General features: G+C 40.2%; 1 protein-coding gene across 17 annotated transcripts in view; it reads right to left on the bottom strand.

Moving 5' to 3' along the window:
* Positions 1-16,641, bottom strand: part of TBC1D5 (TBC1 domain family member 5) — a 530,543-nt gene extending 513,902 nt beyond the window's left edge. For 15 of the 17 annotated variants that reach the window (XM_082392668.1, XM_082392665.1, XM_082392670.1 and 12 more), the window contains exon 1: positions 16,405-16,641. The gene's annotated coding sequence lies outside the window, so the exon portion shown is untranslated. The remainder of the gene's footprint in view (positions 1-16,404) is intronic. The other 2 variants (XM_082392673.1, XM_082392676.1) reach the window with 2 other exon arrangements.
* Positions 16,642-17,165: the final 524 nt, after the last annotated feature.

A 17,165-nucleotide genomic window follows, 5' to 3' on the forward strand; every position in this document is an offset into this window, starting at 1 on the left:
CATCAACTGTCAGCCTTATGAGTGAGCCATCTTAGAAGTGGAAACTATGACCTCCAATGAGCGGACACCAAGTGAAACAGAGAAAAACCTCCCCTCCTGTACCATGTCCTATACAAATTATAAAATCATGAGTAAATAAATATTACTGTTGTCTTAAGATAGTAAGGTTTGGAGTAGCTTATGACACAGCAGCTAACAACTGGAACAGCTTCTTATTTACTGCTCTATTTTCAGCACCTAGAACAGTACCTGTTACAGGACATCTACTTTTAATAGGCACAGCACCAGAAGTATGAGTAAAGATGATGTACGTGGCCTTGGAGCTCACAGAGCAGTCAAAAGTGGGAAACAGGCTCTTACATAAAAAGACAATTTTAACACATAATAAATGTTATGGAGTAGTACAGGTTATTTGGCCAAACAGGAAGGGTACAACACAGACTTAGTGGTTTAAGTAAGCCTTCTGGAGCAGTGGCATTTAAGCTGAGACCTCACAAGAAGTCAGTAAGATCAAGAGATAGAATATTCCAAGCTTGAGGTGAGCAAAATCATAAACGGTTCCAAAAACTCAAATATTTCAGTACTTTATAATGAAATCACAGAGTACAGGCGAGGCAGAAGAAGAAGACACAAGACTGAGAAATAGATGATGGAGACCACAGTCAGCCCACCTTATATTATATCCCTGCATATTCCATCCGTGGTTGGTTGAATCTGTGGATGCAGAACCTGCCAATATGTGGGCCGACTGCAAGTAACTCGTGCATCTGTGGACTTCAATATCTGCTGGGGGTTGTGGAACAAATCCCTGATAGATACTGAGGGAGGACTGCATTGAAGGGTTTTACGCTACAGTGTAAGAGAATCAGACGAGAGCTTAGAAAGATCATCAGGCTACAGGGACACCAATGAGACAACCTTACAGAAACATAATCAAGAGCTGATGATCTAGACATCCAAAGATGATATACCAGAGTAGAAGTAGTGGGGATAAACAGACATTGGATTCAAGAGGTAGAATCCACAGAGCTTGATGCCTTTATGTGAGGATTTGGGAAAAGGGAATAAAGTGTGTCTGCCAGGTTTCTGGCTTTGAACAACTAGAGAGATGGAGGTACCAACCAGTGAGATAATAAACTTGGGAGGGGGAATAGGTTTTCTAAGAAAAGATGGTAAATTCAGTTGCACACATACTGAAATTGAGCTTTCTGTGGGCCACCCAAAAGGGGAGTTATCCAATAGGCAATGGGATCCCCAGGTCTAAAGCCCAGGGAAGAAATCGGTTGGAGACCTAAGATAACAGACTCTTCAGAAACCTGTTCTCTCTTTGTAAAACTAATCTCTCTCTGTGTCCTCTGGAGTCCTCAACCACCCAGCTACAACTCTACAATCCTCTCGCAATTTGTCTTTATAAAGTATGTCTCTCTCATTTTGTTAACGCTTCTAAAACAGTGGTTTTATTCTATGAGGAAACCTAAGTTTAATCAATGTCTTGCCATACCCTTTGCATGATAGGATGCACGGTGGCCACTGGTCAGGGCATTTTGCAGTAGTTTTAGTAACAATAAGGAAGGAAATCAGAGGGACTGCTCAGGACTACTTCTCAGACTACTACATCTGTATTCCGGATCAAAGTAAAAAGGAGGTAGGGGAGCAACTGTATGAAAGAAAGAAAGAAAACAAAGTATATCTGGAGAATTAAATAAGAAGCCAGAAAATCATTAAAAAGGGCAAAATTGAAGAAGCCCAGAAAAATAATCAGAAATCAGAAAAGGGGTCAGAGAAGGAAGAGCTGGCATATCAGGCACTTCCCCATGCCTGCCTCTCCCATTCCGCCCCACCTTCACTGCCTCCTGGTCTACTGATCACTTCCCAAAGGCCTCCACTACACTCAGTTTTGAAAATCACAGGCTTTGGGTTGGAGAACTTTAAATGGACCATAGCTTGAAAAGAAAACTCACCATGAGGAGTAGAAAATTATACCACCTGACCAGGAAAAGAAACTCATGATGCTTGATACTCCAAGAAGCCCACACGATGTACAATTTGATCTCTCTACAAAAATGGCTAGCTTCACATGGTATACTTATCTACCTGGAAAAGGTAAGAGAATCAACTGAAAAGCTGTGATGATAAATAGTCAGAAAGTGACTGGTTACAAAATAAATACACATGAAACATCAACAGCTTTTCTATTTACCAGAAATTGTCTGGTAGCAAAAATACACACACACACACACACACACACACACACGAAAATCCTATTCACAACAATAAAAAATAAAATACTGTGTGACTGACTAGAAGACCAAATGACAAAGCTACTGATATATATGGAGAAAGAATAGGTCATTCATTAAGGAGTACTGAGAAAACTGGCTGATCAAAAACCTTAGAATTTTTTAGGGACTTCCCTGGTGGTGCAGTGGGTGAGACTCTGAGCTCTCAATGCAGGCCTCTCAATGCAGGGGGCCTGGGTTTGATCTCTGGTCAGGGAACTAGATCCCACATGCATGCCTCAACTAAGAGTTTGCATTCCACAACTGAGAAGCCAGCAAGCCACAACTAAGGACCCCGCATGCCACAACTAAGACCCAGCTCAACCAAAATAAATAAATTAATTTAATTTAATTTTTAAAAAGCTTAGAATTTCTTGTACCACTTCACACTATGCCATTCAACATGTTCTGGAATAACTCCAAACCCAAAATTTTAAATTTAAACTATGAAAATGGTTGAAAATATAAAATAATAGCTATATAACCACAAGGTAGGAAAAGCTCTACAAGATAAATAAAAGAAGAGCAAGATCTAACTACATAAAATGTTTAAAACTGTAAGAAAACAAAAAAAGGGGAACAGGGATAAAGTCACATATACCCAAATAAAGCTATTAAAATAAAGAAAGATAAGATAATACCCAATAACAATAGGTACAGGGCCTCTCAAACAGTTTTGTAGTAAAGGGTAAAGTGCTACAACCTTCCTGGTGGGCAATTTAGCCAAATGTAACACAACTGTTAAATTATCTTTTGACCTGCTAATTCCACCCACCACAGTTTTTCCTAAATTAACAATAATTCACAGGCACAAAGGGACATGAGCTATCAATACAATAATAGTCAGTGTATCACTTCTCATCAGAAAGAGTGAGAGGAATCTAGGTGTCCAAGAATGGAGGACTACTTATAGCCCATTCATACAATGAAATAGTATGGAGTGACCAAAAAGTACGTGGAAAAGTAGTAAGAGAAGTAACATAAAATATTAAATGAAAAATAAATGCAAGCAACAAAATAGCAAGAATCACTTTTAGTTTAAAAAGACAGGGCTTCCCTGGTGGTGCAGTGGTTAAGAATCCACCTGCCAATGCAGGGGACACGGGTTCGAGCCCTAGTCCGGGAAGATCCCACATGCCACGGAGCAACTAAGCCCGTGCGCCACTACTACTGAGCCTGTGCTCTAGAGCCCACAAGCCACAACTACTGAGCCCACGTGCCACAACTACTGAAGCCCGTGCACCTACAGCCCACGCTCCACAACAAGAGAAGCCACCGCAATGAGAAGCCCGCGCAACGCAACAAGGAGTAGCCCCCACTTGCCACAACTAGAGAAAGCCCGCACAGCAATGAAGTCCCAACACAGCCAAAATAATAAAATAAATTAATTAATTTTTTAAAAATTAGGTATTATTTACATATACACATGTTCAGCTGTGTATAGCTACAATTTACATACACACAACACAGGATAATGAAATTAAAATTAACCCTAAATTAGTTAAGAGAAATGCAGATTGGAGAAGGGAGGCAATTTATCCCAATCCTCCCCACACCGTACACATCGACCTATCAAAATGAGCATTCTTACCACAAGATTCTTGGACTTCATGAAGAAAAAGAAGTCTACTTTAATGAATGAAGCAGACAAAAACCGACATAGTGGTACCATCTGCCCATCTCCTATCAAATCCACCTTCACCCCCAAATCCTACAAGGGATCCAGGGCAATCAATCCACTATCTCACCCCAAGATGGCAAGAGATACAGTGTTAGTACCTCTTCTTGGATTCCTGCAACAACTCCAAAGGTAGCATTCTGGGAAACTCTCAAGGGGTTGACTCTGATCCCCACTGGTTATCAGCAAACAAAATGCTTGCCTCTGCAGCCAGAGCCTGTGAGTTGGGCTCAGTCTTCACCCCAACTCCATCAGAAGGCGGGTGCATCTCCCCCAAGGTGGTCATATCAGAAGTGGGAGCTTACTTCTCACTGATCTAATTATTCTGAAGACCCCACTATTTGGAAGTGGAGACTTCATTACTTTTGGTTCAACCTTTTTATCTTACTTAGGGACAAAACGTTTAGTAACACTAAAACATAAAGCATTCCCGCATTTGTTACTTGGCTTTCTAAACTAGTACTTGTACTACAAACCTGACTTTATTTTCAGCCTCTCCAAGCACGATAACCCTGAAGAGAACTTTAAGAACTATCCAACAGTCCACGTGACTATTTTTGATAATCCATTTTTATTAAATTTCCACAATAAGCATTACTTTTTGTAATAGGAAAAAAAACACCTATTTTCTAATGGCCATCTAGATTATCATACTGTGATTATTTGACCAAAGATATTCACCCATGGCAGCATTTTCTTTAGACAGATATACCACAGCTAGTTTATTGTAATTATCATATATAACTAAATCTAATCAATTTTAAAAAGTAAATCATTCTTCTAAATATAGACTTCATGACCCATAAAAAGGTCAAGATAAACATTCTTGTCAATACAAATTTATGAAAATTTGCAATCCTCTGTAATGACTATTTCAAATCTCTTGTTTCAAAAAAAGTTGTCCAATAACCACCTTTCCTGGGCAATTGAGTTAAAAAAATAATAAATCTGCGATTATTAAATATTTTCATTGAGTCAGCCACAGATACGACATGCAGCACAGAACGATGACTGAATGATATTATCTTTAGATGTTTTTCATACAAACTAATGGACATTTAATGAGTATCTACTGCATGCCAGGCCCTATAGATGCTAAAGATACAAAATACTAACACACAGATCCTATATTCCAGTTCTCTGTCTACTCAAGGAGACAGGCACTATGATGAATATAAATACTAAAAAAAATATATACACACACAGACACACATACACAGACACACACAGACCCCAATCCCTTATCTCCAACTCCAAAAATCCAAAAAGCTCTAAAACCTAAAAATTATTTTCTAAGCTGCCAGAGAAACATGGCCTAACTAATGTAAGGTTTCTTATAGTCTTTTTTATTCTACTTAGTGTGAAGATGTATAATTTTGCTGGGAAAATTAATGTGTCTGATTATGGGGTGACTGCTCCTACCCACAGGAGGTTTCATGATATACGGCATATGCACCATATTAATTTTCTAAGTTCCAAAAAACTTTTTACTTCTGAGACACATATGCCACCATGGGTTTCAGATAAGGGACTACAGACCAAGTTTGGAGGATGCAAAGAAAGATGAATTATTTCAAGGAGCAAACAAGTCAGTTGAGGAAGGTAAAAGTTGTAATCAGAGAAGCCTCCAGAAAAAGGTTATCTTGTTCTGGGCTTCATAACACTACACTTGAAAATTTTAAACTAATCCTTTTATACCACCACCAAAGACATCTTTTATTGTTTCTACAGCCTTACTTCCTTGTTTTGAAAGATCTGAGCTGCCAAACCATATTTATTCATATTTACATCTCCAAAGGGATAAAATCATTACTATACCAATCTTGTATTTTCATCCAAAAAAGCACAAACTTTCTGTTTTCTTGGCCCTACAGCCTTATACCAAATAAATGTACGATTTCCATTAAGTTCATTCAAATATAGTCAGTCTTGAATATGTGGATATGATCAACCACTGCAGATTATCCACAGCAGAACATAATATCTAACACTTAAGATTGTAGCATTAGCTATGTACCAGATACTACCTAAGCATTGTATGTATATATACAGTCAGCCCTCCATATACTCTGGTTCCACATCTGCAGATTTAATCAATCATGAATCAAAGATATTCAGGGGAAAAAAATAAAATTCCAGAAAGTCCAAAAAAACAAAACTTGAATTTGCCAGGCTCCGGCAACCATTTACATAGTACTTACATTGCATTAGGTATTATAAGTAATCTAGAGATGATCTAAAGTATGCTTAAGGATGTGTGTATACTATATGCAAATATTATGCCATTTTCTATAAGGGACTTGAGCATCCACAGATTTTGGTATCCACAGGGGTCCTGGAATGAATCCCCTGCCAATACCAAGGGACAACTGTTTATCTACATATATGTCATATATACACACACACACACACACACGTGTGTATGTAACATTTATACATATAACATAATAAGAACAGCATAGGTATAATACATATATTACACGTGTTTATGTGTATACACACATGTATACATACACATATAATCATTTAATCCTCAAAACAACTTTGTGAGGTAGTTTCTATTATTATCCCCATTTTAAAGATGAGAAAAGTGAGGCACTGTGAGGCTAAGTAACTGGCCAGCATGGCATTATGAGAGACATCACAATAGAGAATAAGCATGGAGAAAACATTTATAACACAGATTTGCTGTTATACTGACTTCCTTCTCAAACTTACTATTATCCCAGTTAATAGAAAATTAATGCCACTGGAATTAGCCTCAGGCCCTCCCCCATCTCTTTCCCCTCCATAACTGCCCCCATTCATAACCTCTCAGTTCTCAAATTCTAGTACACAAACTGTATAGCACTGCCATTTTAATGATCTGTCCACATTAAGAGAAATGTTTTAGACCAGGTGTACGGCACCATTCCTCAGACTGGGCTGATGTGGGATAAAGTTTTCAGTGGTCTGAGGCAGAAAGCGGGTGGGGAGCAGACGATATATATATTTTTATGAAACACAAATTATTCAACTTAAAATACCATTTTTCATTCTAAGGTTGTCATTCTTACCTTCTCAGTGTTAAATATGATAATGATGATCAATGTTTAGTTTCTTATTGTCGTTACTGGCCAAATAAAAAGTCAGTAACCCAGTCAATCCCCCTCAAAATCCTAAATGTTAGAATAACAAACATAAATAAATCTACCATATATGCATAGAGGGGGAGGGGAGGGGAGGGGAGGGGAGACAGTCATAGGCAAGAAATGAAGGACTCAAAACTTGCAGGTTCAAAAGGAAACAGACACCACTTTCACTTTTAAGAGTGACATACAAACTTAAGAGACCAGTCCAGCAAACAAGTGCAAACAAAATAAACCGTTGCAAATTTCAATGTCTTATTCAGAAAAGATTACAATCATTGAGGCAATTCTTCATTTTGAAGTGGGATAAAATGGGGGGAATTAAAAAAAAAAAAAAGAATGACAAATTTGAATTTTAAAATGAAAGTCAAGCTCGATAATTCTCAACAGTACTAGGAAAAGGGGATTTAAAAGAGTATCATTCATTTATTTTCTTCCAAAACACAACAAAGAGAAGACTTTTAAAAGCATGGACTCTAGAGTCAGCCAGAATCCCAGCTCTGTGCTGGCATGTGACTTTTACCCTCTCTGCTTTAGTTTCCTTCGAGGTTGGTGTGAGGATTAAATGAATTAAGATACATAAAGTGCTTAGAACAGTGCCTGGCACTTAGTAAGTGCTTCAAAAGTACTGTCATACACGAATCCGCCCACAGGTGGGCTGGCACTAGCCCCAGGACCCGGACTCACCCACCACTGGCTGGGCACCAGCCCCAGGATGCCTTGGGCACCAGCCCCACCCACCAGCAGGCCAACATCAGCTTCAGGACAACCCAGAAGCCACAGCCAGATGTGTCAGGAACCACCCCCAGCCCAACAGCAGGCAGACACCAGCTCTAGGACCCCCAAGGCCCTGCAGCCAGAGAACCTGGAACCTGGCTCCATCCATCAGCAGCCCAGGACTAGTCCCAGGAGCCCCTAGGCCCCAACCCCACTCATCAGCAGGTTGACCCAAGCTCCAAGACACCTTGGACCCCTCAGCCAGCCACCCTGCAATCCAGCCTCACTCACCAGGGCCAACAGCAGCCCTGAAACACCTCAGACACCACAGCTAGCCATGTCAGGGACTGGCCCTGCCCACCAGCAAACAGACTCTAGTGCTAGGACCCCCTGGACCTACACCCACCCCAGAACCCAGCTCTGCCCACCTACCAATCAGCGCTAGCTGCGGGACCCCCCAGGAACCCACAGCCAGCTGTCTCATGACCCAGCCCCACCAACGAGACCAGGGGCCTGCCATACCTACCAGACCACCAATAGCAGTCAGCCTGCCACAACAGAAGGACCCACACAGCCCACACAGGTGGGCCCTATAACATATAGTTCTGGTGACTAGAGGGGAGTGCACTGCTGGGAAACATAGGATGTCTCCTACAAAAGACCTCTTCTCCAAGATCATGAAATGTAACCAACCTACCAGATACACAGAAATAAAAATAGCAAACTAGGCAAAATAAGATGACAGAAGAATATATTCCAAACAAAGGAACAAAATAAAACCCCAGAAGAAGAACTAGCTGAAGTGGGGATAAGCAACCTACCCAATAAAAGTTCAAAGTAGTGATCAGAAAGATGATCAAATAACTCCGGATAAGACTAAATAAACAGAATGAGAAGTTAGAAGTTTTTAACAAAGAGTTGGAAAATATAAAGAAGAACCAAACAGAGATGAAGAATACAATAACTGAAATGAAAAATACACTAGAAGGAATCAACAGTAGACTAAATGATACAGAGAAACGCATCAGTGAGCTAGAAGACAGAGTAGTGGAAATCACTGAAGCTAAACAGAAAAAAGAAAAAAGAAAAAGAAGTGAGGAAAGTTTAAGAGACCTCTGGGACAACATCAAGTGTACTAACATTCACATTAAAGGGATCCCAGATGGAGAAGAGAGAAAGGGGCAAATAACATATTTGAAAACATAATAGCCAAAAACTTCTCTAACCTGGGAAAGGAAACAGACATCGAGGTCCAGGAAGCACAGAGAATCCTAAGCAGCATCAACCCAAAGAGGATCAAACCAAGACACACTGTATCTAAAATGGCCAAAATTAAAAATCAAGAGAGAATATTAAAAGCAGCAAGGAAAAAGCAACAAGTTACATATGAGAAAAATCTGATAAGGCTATAAGCTGACTTTTCAGCAGAAATATTGCAGGCTGGGAAGAAGTGGCACAATATAAACAGTTAAAATGATGAAAGGAAAAAACCTACCATCAACACTCTTCCTGCCAAAGCTTTCATTCAGATTTGATGGAGAGATCAAAAGTTTTACAGGCAAGCAAAAGCTAAAAGAGTTCAACCTCACTAAACTGGCTTTACAAGAAATGTTAAAAGGACTTGTCTAAGTGAAAAATAAAGGGCCACAACTAGAAATATGAAAATTACAAAAGGAACACTCATTGGTAAAGGCAAATATACAGTAAAGGTAGTCAATCAACCACTTATAAAGCTAGTAGAAAAGTAAAAGGACAAAACTTGTAAAAACATCCACAACAAATACTTAAGGGATCCACAAAACAAACGGATGTAAAATATGATGTCAAAAATGGTAAACTGGGGGAAGGGGTTAAAAATGCATGGTTGTTAAAACACATTCGAACTTAAAAGATCATCAACTTAAAACAATCATAACTATATAGATATATATAGATATATATGATGAACATGTATATATATACACATATACACACACATAAACCTCATGCTAATCACAAACCAAAAATCTATACTAAATACACATGCAGAAAAGAGAAAGGAATCCAAAAGTAACACTAAAGATAGTCACCAAATCAAAAGGAGAAAAAAGGAACAAATAAATTATGAAAATAACCAGAAAACAATTACAAAACAGCAGTAAGTACACACCTATCAATAATTACTTTAAATGTAAATGGACTAAATGCTCCAATCAAAAGACAAAGAGTGACTGAATGGATATAAAATAAGACCCATATATATGTTACCTAAAAAGAGACTCACTTCAGATGTAAAGACACACACAGACTAAAAGTTAGGGGGATGAAAAAAGGTACTCCATGCAAATGGAAACCAGAAATAAAAAAGAAGTTACAAATGACACCACAGAAATAAAAAGGATCATAAGAGATTACTATGAACAACTGTACACCAATAAATGGACAACCTAGAAGAAATGGACAAATTCTTAGAAAGGTACAATCTCCCAAGACTGAACCAAGAAGAAATAGAAAATATGAACAGACCAATTAGCAGTAATGAAGTTGAATCAGTAATTTTAGAAACTTCCAACAAACAAAAGTCCAAGGACCAGATGGCTTCACAGATGAATTCTTCCAAAAACTCAGAGAAGAGTTAACACTTATCCTTCTCAAACTATTCCAAAAAATTGCAGAGGACGGAACACTTACAAACCCATTCTATCTAGTGAAGCCAGCATCACTCTGATACCACAGTCAGACAAAGATACACAAAAAAAGAAAATTACAGACCAATATCACTGATGAACATACATGCAAAAATCCTCAACAAAATATTAGCAAATCAAATCCAACAATACATTAAAAGGACCATACATCATGATCAAGAGGAATTTCTTCCAGGAATGCAAAGATGGTTCAATATCTGCAAATCCATTAATGGGATATACCACATTAAAAAGCTGAAGTACAAAAATCATACAATCATCTCAATAGGTCCAGAAAAGGCTTGTGACAAAATTCAACATCCATTTTTGATAAAAACTCTCAAAAACGTGGGTAGAGAGGGAACATACATCAACATAATAAAGGCCATAAATGACAAGCCCACAGCCAACATCACACTCAACAGTGAAGAAAGCATTTCCTCTAAGATCAGGAACAAGACAAGGATGCCCACTCTCAACATTTTCATTCAACATAGTACTGGAACTTTTATTCAACGTAGTATTGGAAGTCCTAGCCACAACAATCAGACAAGAAAAACAAAGTAAAAGGAATCCAGATTAGAAAGGAGAAAGTAAAACTGTCACTGTCTGCGGATGACATGACACTATCCATAGAAGATCCTAAAGATGCCACCAAAGAACTACTAGAACTCATCAAGGATTTGGTAAAGTTGCAGAATACAAAATTAATATACAGAAATCTGCTGCATTTCTATATATAACAAACTATCAGAAAGAAAAATTAAGTAATAAATTAATCACATTTATAATCACATCAAAAAGAATAAAATATCTTGGAATAAATCTAAGGAAGTAAGAGATCTAGACTCAGAAAACTATCAGATACTGATGAAAGAAATCAAAGACAACACAGATAGATATACTGTGTTCATGGATTGGAGGAAGTAATATTGTTAAAATGGCCATGCTACCCAAGGCAACCTGCAGATTCAATGCAATCCCTATCAAAATACCAGAGGCATTTTTCACAGAACTAGAATAATTCTAATATTTGGATGGAAACATAAAAAAAAAACCCAAATAGCCAAAATAATCTTGAGAAAGAAGAACAGAGCTGGAGGTATCACGCTCCCTGATTTCAAACTATATTACAAAGCTACATTAATCAAAACAGGACGGTACTGTCACAAAAACAGACACAAACATTAATGGAACAAAATAAAGAGCCCAGAAATGAACCCATACTTACATGTGCAATTAATCTACAACAAAGGAGGCAAGAATATACAATGGGGAAAAGACAGCCTCTTCAATAAATGATGTTGGGGAAACTGAACAGCTACATGCAAAAGAATCAAGCTGGACTACTCTCTCTCACCATGCAGAAAAATACATTCAAAATGGATTAATGACTTAAATGTAAGACCTGAAACCATAAAACTTCTTAAAGAACACCTAAATAGTAAGCTCTTTGACATCAATCTTAGCAATATTTTTTTGGATATGTCTCCTCAGGCAAGGGAAACAAAAGTAAAAATTAACAAATGGGACTACATCAAACTTAAAAACTTTTGCATAGCAATGGAAACGATTAATAAAATGAAAAGGCTGCCTACTGAATGGGAGAAGCTATTTCCAAATCATGTATCTGATAAGGGGTTAATATCCAAAATATAAAAAGAACCCATACAATTCAATATCAAAAAACAAACAACCTGATTGAAAAATGTGCAGAGGATCTCAACAGACATTCTTCCAAAGAATATATAGCCAACAGGCAAATGAAAAGATGCTCAACATCACTAATCATCAGGGAAATGCAAATCAAAACCACACTGAGATATCACCTCACACCTGTCAGAATAGCTATTATCAACAAGACAACAAATAACAAGTGTTGGTGAGGATGTGGAAAAAAGGGAACCCTTGTGCACTATTGGTGGGAATGTGAATCAGTGCAGCCACTATGGAAAACAGTATTGAGAGTTCTCAAAAAATTAAAAATAAAATTACCAAAGTTCCAGCAATGCCACTCCTGGGTATTTATATGAAGAAAACAAAAACACTAATTAGAAAAGATATATGCACCTCTATATTTATTGCAACATTATTTACAATAGCCAAGATATGAAAGCAACCTAAGTGTCCATCAATAGATGAATGGATAAAGAAGATGTGGGGTGTGTGTGTGTATACATACACACACACACACACACACACACACACACACACACACACACACACAAAATGCAGTATTACTCATCCATAAAAAAGAATGAAATCTTGCCATTTGCAACAACATGGATGGACCTATAAGGTATTATGCTAAGTGAAATGAGTCAGAAAGACAAATACCGTATGATTTCACTTATATGTGAAACCTAAAAAACAAATGAACAAACATAACAAAATTGAAACAGTTATATATATAGAGAACAAATAGGTGGTTGCGAGAGAGGTGGGAGGAGGAATGAAATAGGTGAGGGGGATTAAGAGGTACAAATTCCAGTTGCAAAATAAATGAATCACAGGTATAAAATGTACAGTGTGAAGAATATAGTCAATAACTATGTAATAGCTTTGTAGGATGATAAATTGTAACTAGATGTTGTGTAATAGGAAATAACAGTGTTGTGGGTCAATTATACTTCAAAAACTAACTCATAGAAAAAGAGATCAGGACCTAGAGACTATCACACAGAGTGAAGTAAGTCAGAAAGAGAAAAACAAATACCATATGCTAACACACATATATGGAATCAAAAAAAAAAAAAAACAATGGTTCTGAAGAACCTAGGGTCAGGACAGGAATAAAGACGCAGATGTAGAGAATGGACTTGAGGACATGGGGAGGGGGAAGGGTAAGCTGGGACAAAGTGAGAGAGTGGCACTGACATATATACACTACCAAATGTACAATAGATAGCTAGTGGGAAGCAGCCACATAGCACAGGGAGATCAGCTCGGTGCTTTGTGACCACCTAGAGGGGTGGGATAGGGAGGGTGGGAGGGAGACGCAAGAGGGAGGAGATATGGGGATATATGTATACATATAGCTGATTCACTTTGTTATACAGCAGAAACTAACACACCGTGGTAAAGCAATTATACTCCAATAAAGATGTTAAATAAATAAATAAATACATACATAAATAAATATAATAAGAAAAAGAGATCAAATTTGCGGTTAACAGAGCCAGGGGTGGAGGGAGGGGGAGTTGGATGAAGGCAGACGAAAGGTACAAACTTCCAGTTATGAGATAAATAAGTACAAGGGATATAACATAAAACATGATAAACATAATTAACACTGTTTTACGTTGCATATGAAAGTTAAGAGCTGTTAAAAAGTTGTTAAATCCTAAGAGTTCTCATCACAAGGAAAAAAATTTTTTTCTATTTCTTTAATATCTATATGAGATAATCGATGTTCACTAAACTTATCGTAATAATCATTTCATGATGTAAGCCAAATCATTATGCTCCACACCTTAAACTTATACAGAGTGCTATATATCAATTATATCTCAATAAAACTGGAAGAAAAAAAGTACTGTCATATTATTTAACATGAAAAACAATAGTGGGGCTTCCCTGGTGGCGCAGTGGTTGAGAGTCTGCCTGCCAATGCAGGGGACACGGGTTCGAGCCCTGGTCTGGGAGGATCCCACATGCCGCGGAGCAACTAGGCCCGTGAGCCACAATTGCTGAGCCTGCGCGTCTGGAGCCTGTGCTCCGCAACAAGAGAGGCCGCGATAGTGAGAGGCCCGCGCACCGCGATGAAGAGTGAGTGGCCCCCACTTGCCGCAACTAGAGAAAGCCCTCGCACAGAAACGAAGACCCAACACAGCCAAAAATAAATAAATAAATAATAAAATTAAAAAAAAAAAAAATAGTGAAGTAAGAACTAGAATGAAGACTATAAAAATTACGATGCTAAAAGTAGTTGATGTTATACTGCCATAAACTTTTTCAAAACTTAAGTACAACCATTTTTATGCATATAAAGTATGAATATATGAAGTTACGTGTGACACTTTTCAACTTACTTTTTTTAAACATAAACTTTCCAATTTACATTTTTTAAAATTTAGGAAAAAACTCGACAGGTGGAGACCCTATATTGTTTACAAGTTTGCTTCCAAGGCTCAGGAATGCACTACTCAACTGAGGCTGCATTTGAACGGGTGACAGAAAGAGCAACACACTCAATACGTTCACCAATAAAAGAAACTTTCAAGAGCATGATGTATAGCCTTTATGTTGATAAAAATCCAACTACCCATTGCTGAGCAAGTCCTTCAGTTAGAAGTACACCAAGCTTCCATGGAATATTAGCAGGCCAAGTGATGTAGGCACCACACAGCATGCACACGTGGTACCTGCACTCTTCCTAGTTGAGGGAGTTCTCCCAGTTCCGCTATCACCTCCCCTGGGACCTGGACTTAGCTTACTCTGCATAAGGGATTTCCCTAAGGCAAGAGCTCTCAGTTCAACCTGCCATGTGTCTCTTATCTCAAGCCACCTCTACACCAAACGTGAATTATTAAAACGCACTTGTTCATTGATACACTTTATTTCTTAGCAAACAAGTAATCTACATTTTTGCTACTCAAGAATAGTTCCTCCTCCAGCCGCAGGTAAGAGCTTATAAGAAATAAAGAATACCAAGCTGTATCTGATCTACTGAATCAGAATTTGCATATTTAAACAGGAGCCCCAAGGGATTCCTAGGCACACTGAAGTTTGAGAAGAACTGCTCTACAGGACTCTACTGCAGATAGCTGTAAAAATTAAAAATGCTCCAGTTTACAACTGAATTTAGAGATAAGATGTGAAAACTACCAAGACGTAGAATCAGAAAAGCTCCTTAAGAGAATTAACCAACACATAAATGAATTTCTTTATCACTGATACCAAAGGTGCTCAAAGGTTTACTTTCAACAGTGTAACAGCGCACGCTCATAATATATAGGGACTACATAGTCATATATTGGGGCTATATTTTGTGGTACAAAGAATACAAAAGAATGACTGGGTCTAGAAGTTTCAGCGCAATCCGGCCCAAAGGTGTGCAACCTGCATTCTAAAATTTTGGGAGTCAGAATTCGACGTTGACAAGTGAAAACTCTTTCCAGATAATTATTCAGAAAAAAATCTAAAAGATGTTAACTTTAAACATAAATCATATCCTGGAAGTAAAACTACTTAATAGCTACTGAACAAACTCTAGGTCACTTGTAGAATCAGGAAATTGTTTTGGAGGTTGGTGCTCCTTTTTCCAGGAAAGGGGCGGGGGGAGCCGTTAAAAAAAAAAAAAAATCAATGTTCACCCTCTGCAAAGTTTTTCTCATACCCTGAACGGCCTCAACTTGCATGTTCCTACAGGTGAAAAAACTCAAGTCGTACTCAAACAAGGTCACGTTTCCATTTTGAAAAGTGAAAAGCTTTTTTCTCAAGGCTGCACTTTAAAACATTTGGGGATTTCGGGTCCGTTTGGCTTCCGGCCCGCGAAGGAAGCGTGCTGCCCGGGGCTGAAATGAACAGGGAAATCTACCAAGTAGGAAGTGGAGCCCGGGTCCGGCCACCAGGCTCTGCCTTCTCGCTGCAGGGGGCCCTGCGGCCGGGACCCCAAAGGGCAGGCAGGCAGCAAGCTGGGGAACAGGCCCCCGGCCCCGCCGCCCCGCAGCGAAAGAGTCTACTCTCCCGCCACCCAACCCCCGCCCGCCCAGGATGCGCACACGCGGAGGGCGCTGCGAGTCCCCGTCCGCGGCGGCGGCGGCGGCACCACAGGCCTGCCAGGGAGGCGGCGGCGGAGCGAGGGGAGGCGGGACTCGTCCTGAGAGGCTGAGGGGAGACCGGGGCGGGAGCGTCTGCATGTGGGGGCTGCGCTGGAGGAAGGCGGAGGCGCTCAGGGGGCCCGGGCTGCTTTACGATTATCATCATTATTTTACCTGTGGCGCAGGAGGGCTCCCCAGCTCCTACTCCCTGAATCCTCCTCCTCCTCCTCCCCTCCTCTTTCTCTCTCCCTCAGTCTCTGCCGGGCGCTCGTGGTGCCGGCCGGGCCGGACCCGACCAGATAGAGAACAGGGCGGGAGGGGGTGGCGGCGGCGGTGACCAGCGGCCACGTGACCACGCCCGCGCCGTAACGGCGGCCGCCTCCTGCCTCGCGCCCTCCCCGCGCTCCACCTCTAATAACCCCGCGGCTCGCGCGCCCAGGACGCTGGTGCGCAGGCGCCCGCCGGGGCCCGAAGACTGCGCGGGCGCGACGCGCTTGCTCTCGGGGCCGGGCCTGTGGGGCCCCGCGAGGCGCGAGGCGAGGAGGGAGCCGCGGGCCGAGCCCTCCTCCGCTGCCGCTAGAGCGCATGCGCGGGATGGCCTATTTTTTTTTTCCCCCCCCCCCCTTTCCCTTCCGTCCCCTTTCCCTCTCTCCCTTCCACACCCCCTCTCCGCCATCGCGCAGCTGGAGGCTGGGACTCTACCCCAGGACTTAGACCCTCACACTCACCACCACTGCCTTCCCAGGGTGGGACCTTCTGAGAGGCTGGCCCTCCTGCTTAAGAATTTACATTTCCTTGTTGCAGCTGAGTGGACTCCTATTCATGCTTCAAGACCCAACCAATATGTCACTTCCTCTGTGAAACGTACCCCACTCTACTTTGGAGGAGTCACTAGCATTTTGTGCATACCAACTTAAGTATAGTCCATGGAGAAA

Source organism: Balaenoptera borealis, assembly GCF_965194805.1.
Source record: "Balaenoptera borealis genome assembly, chromosome: 5".
Classification (NCBI taxonomy): Eukaryota; Metazoa; Chordata; class Mammalia; order Artiodactyla; family Balaenopteridae; genus Balaenoptera; species Balaenoptera borealis.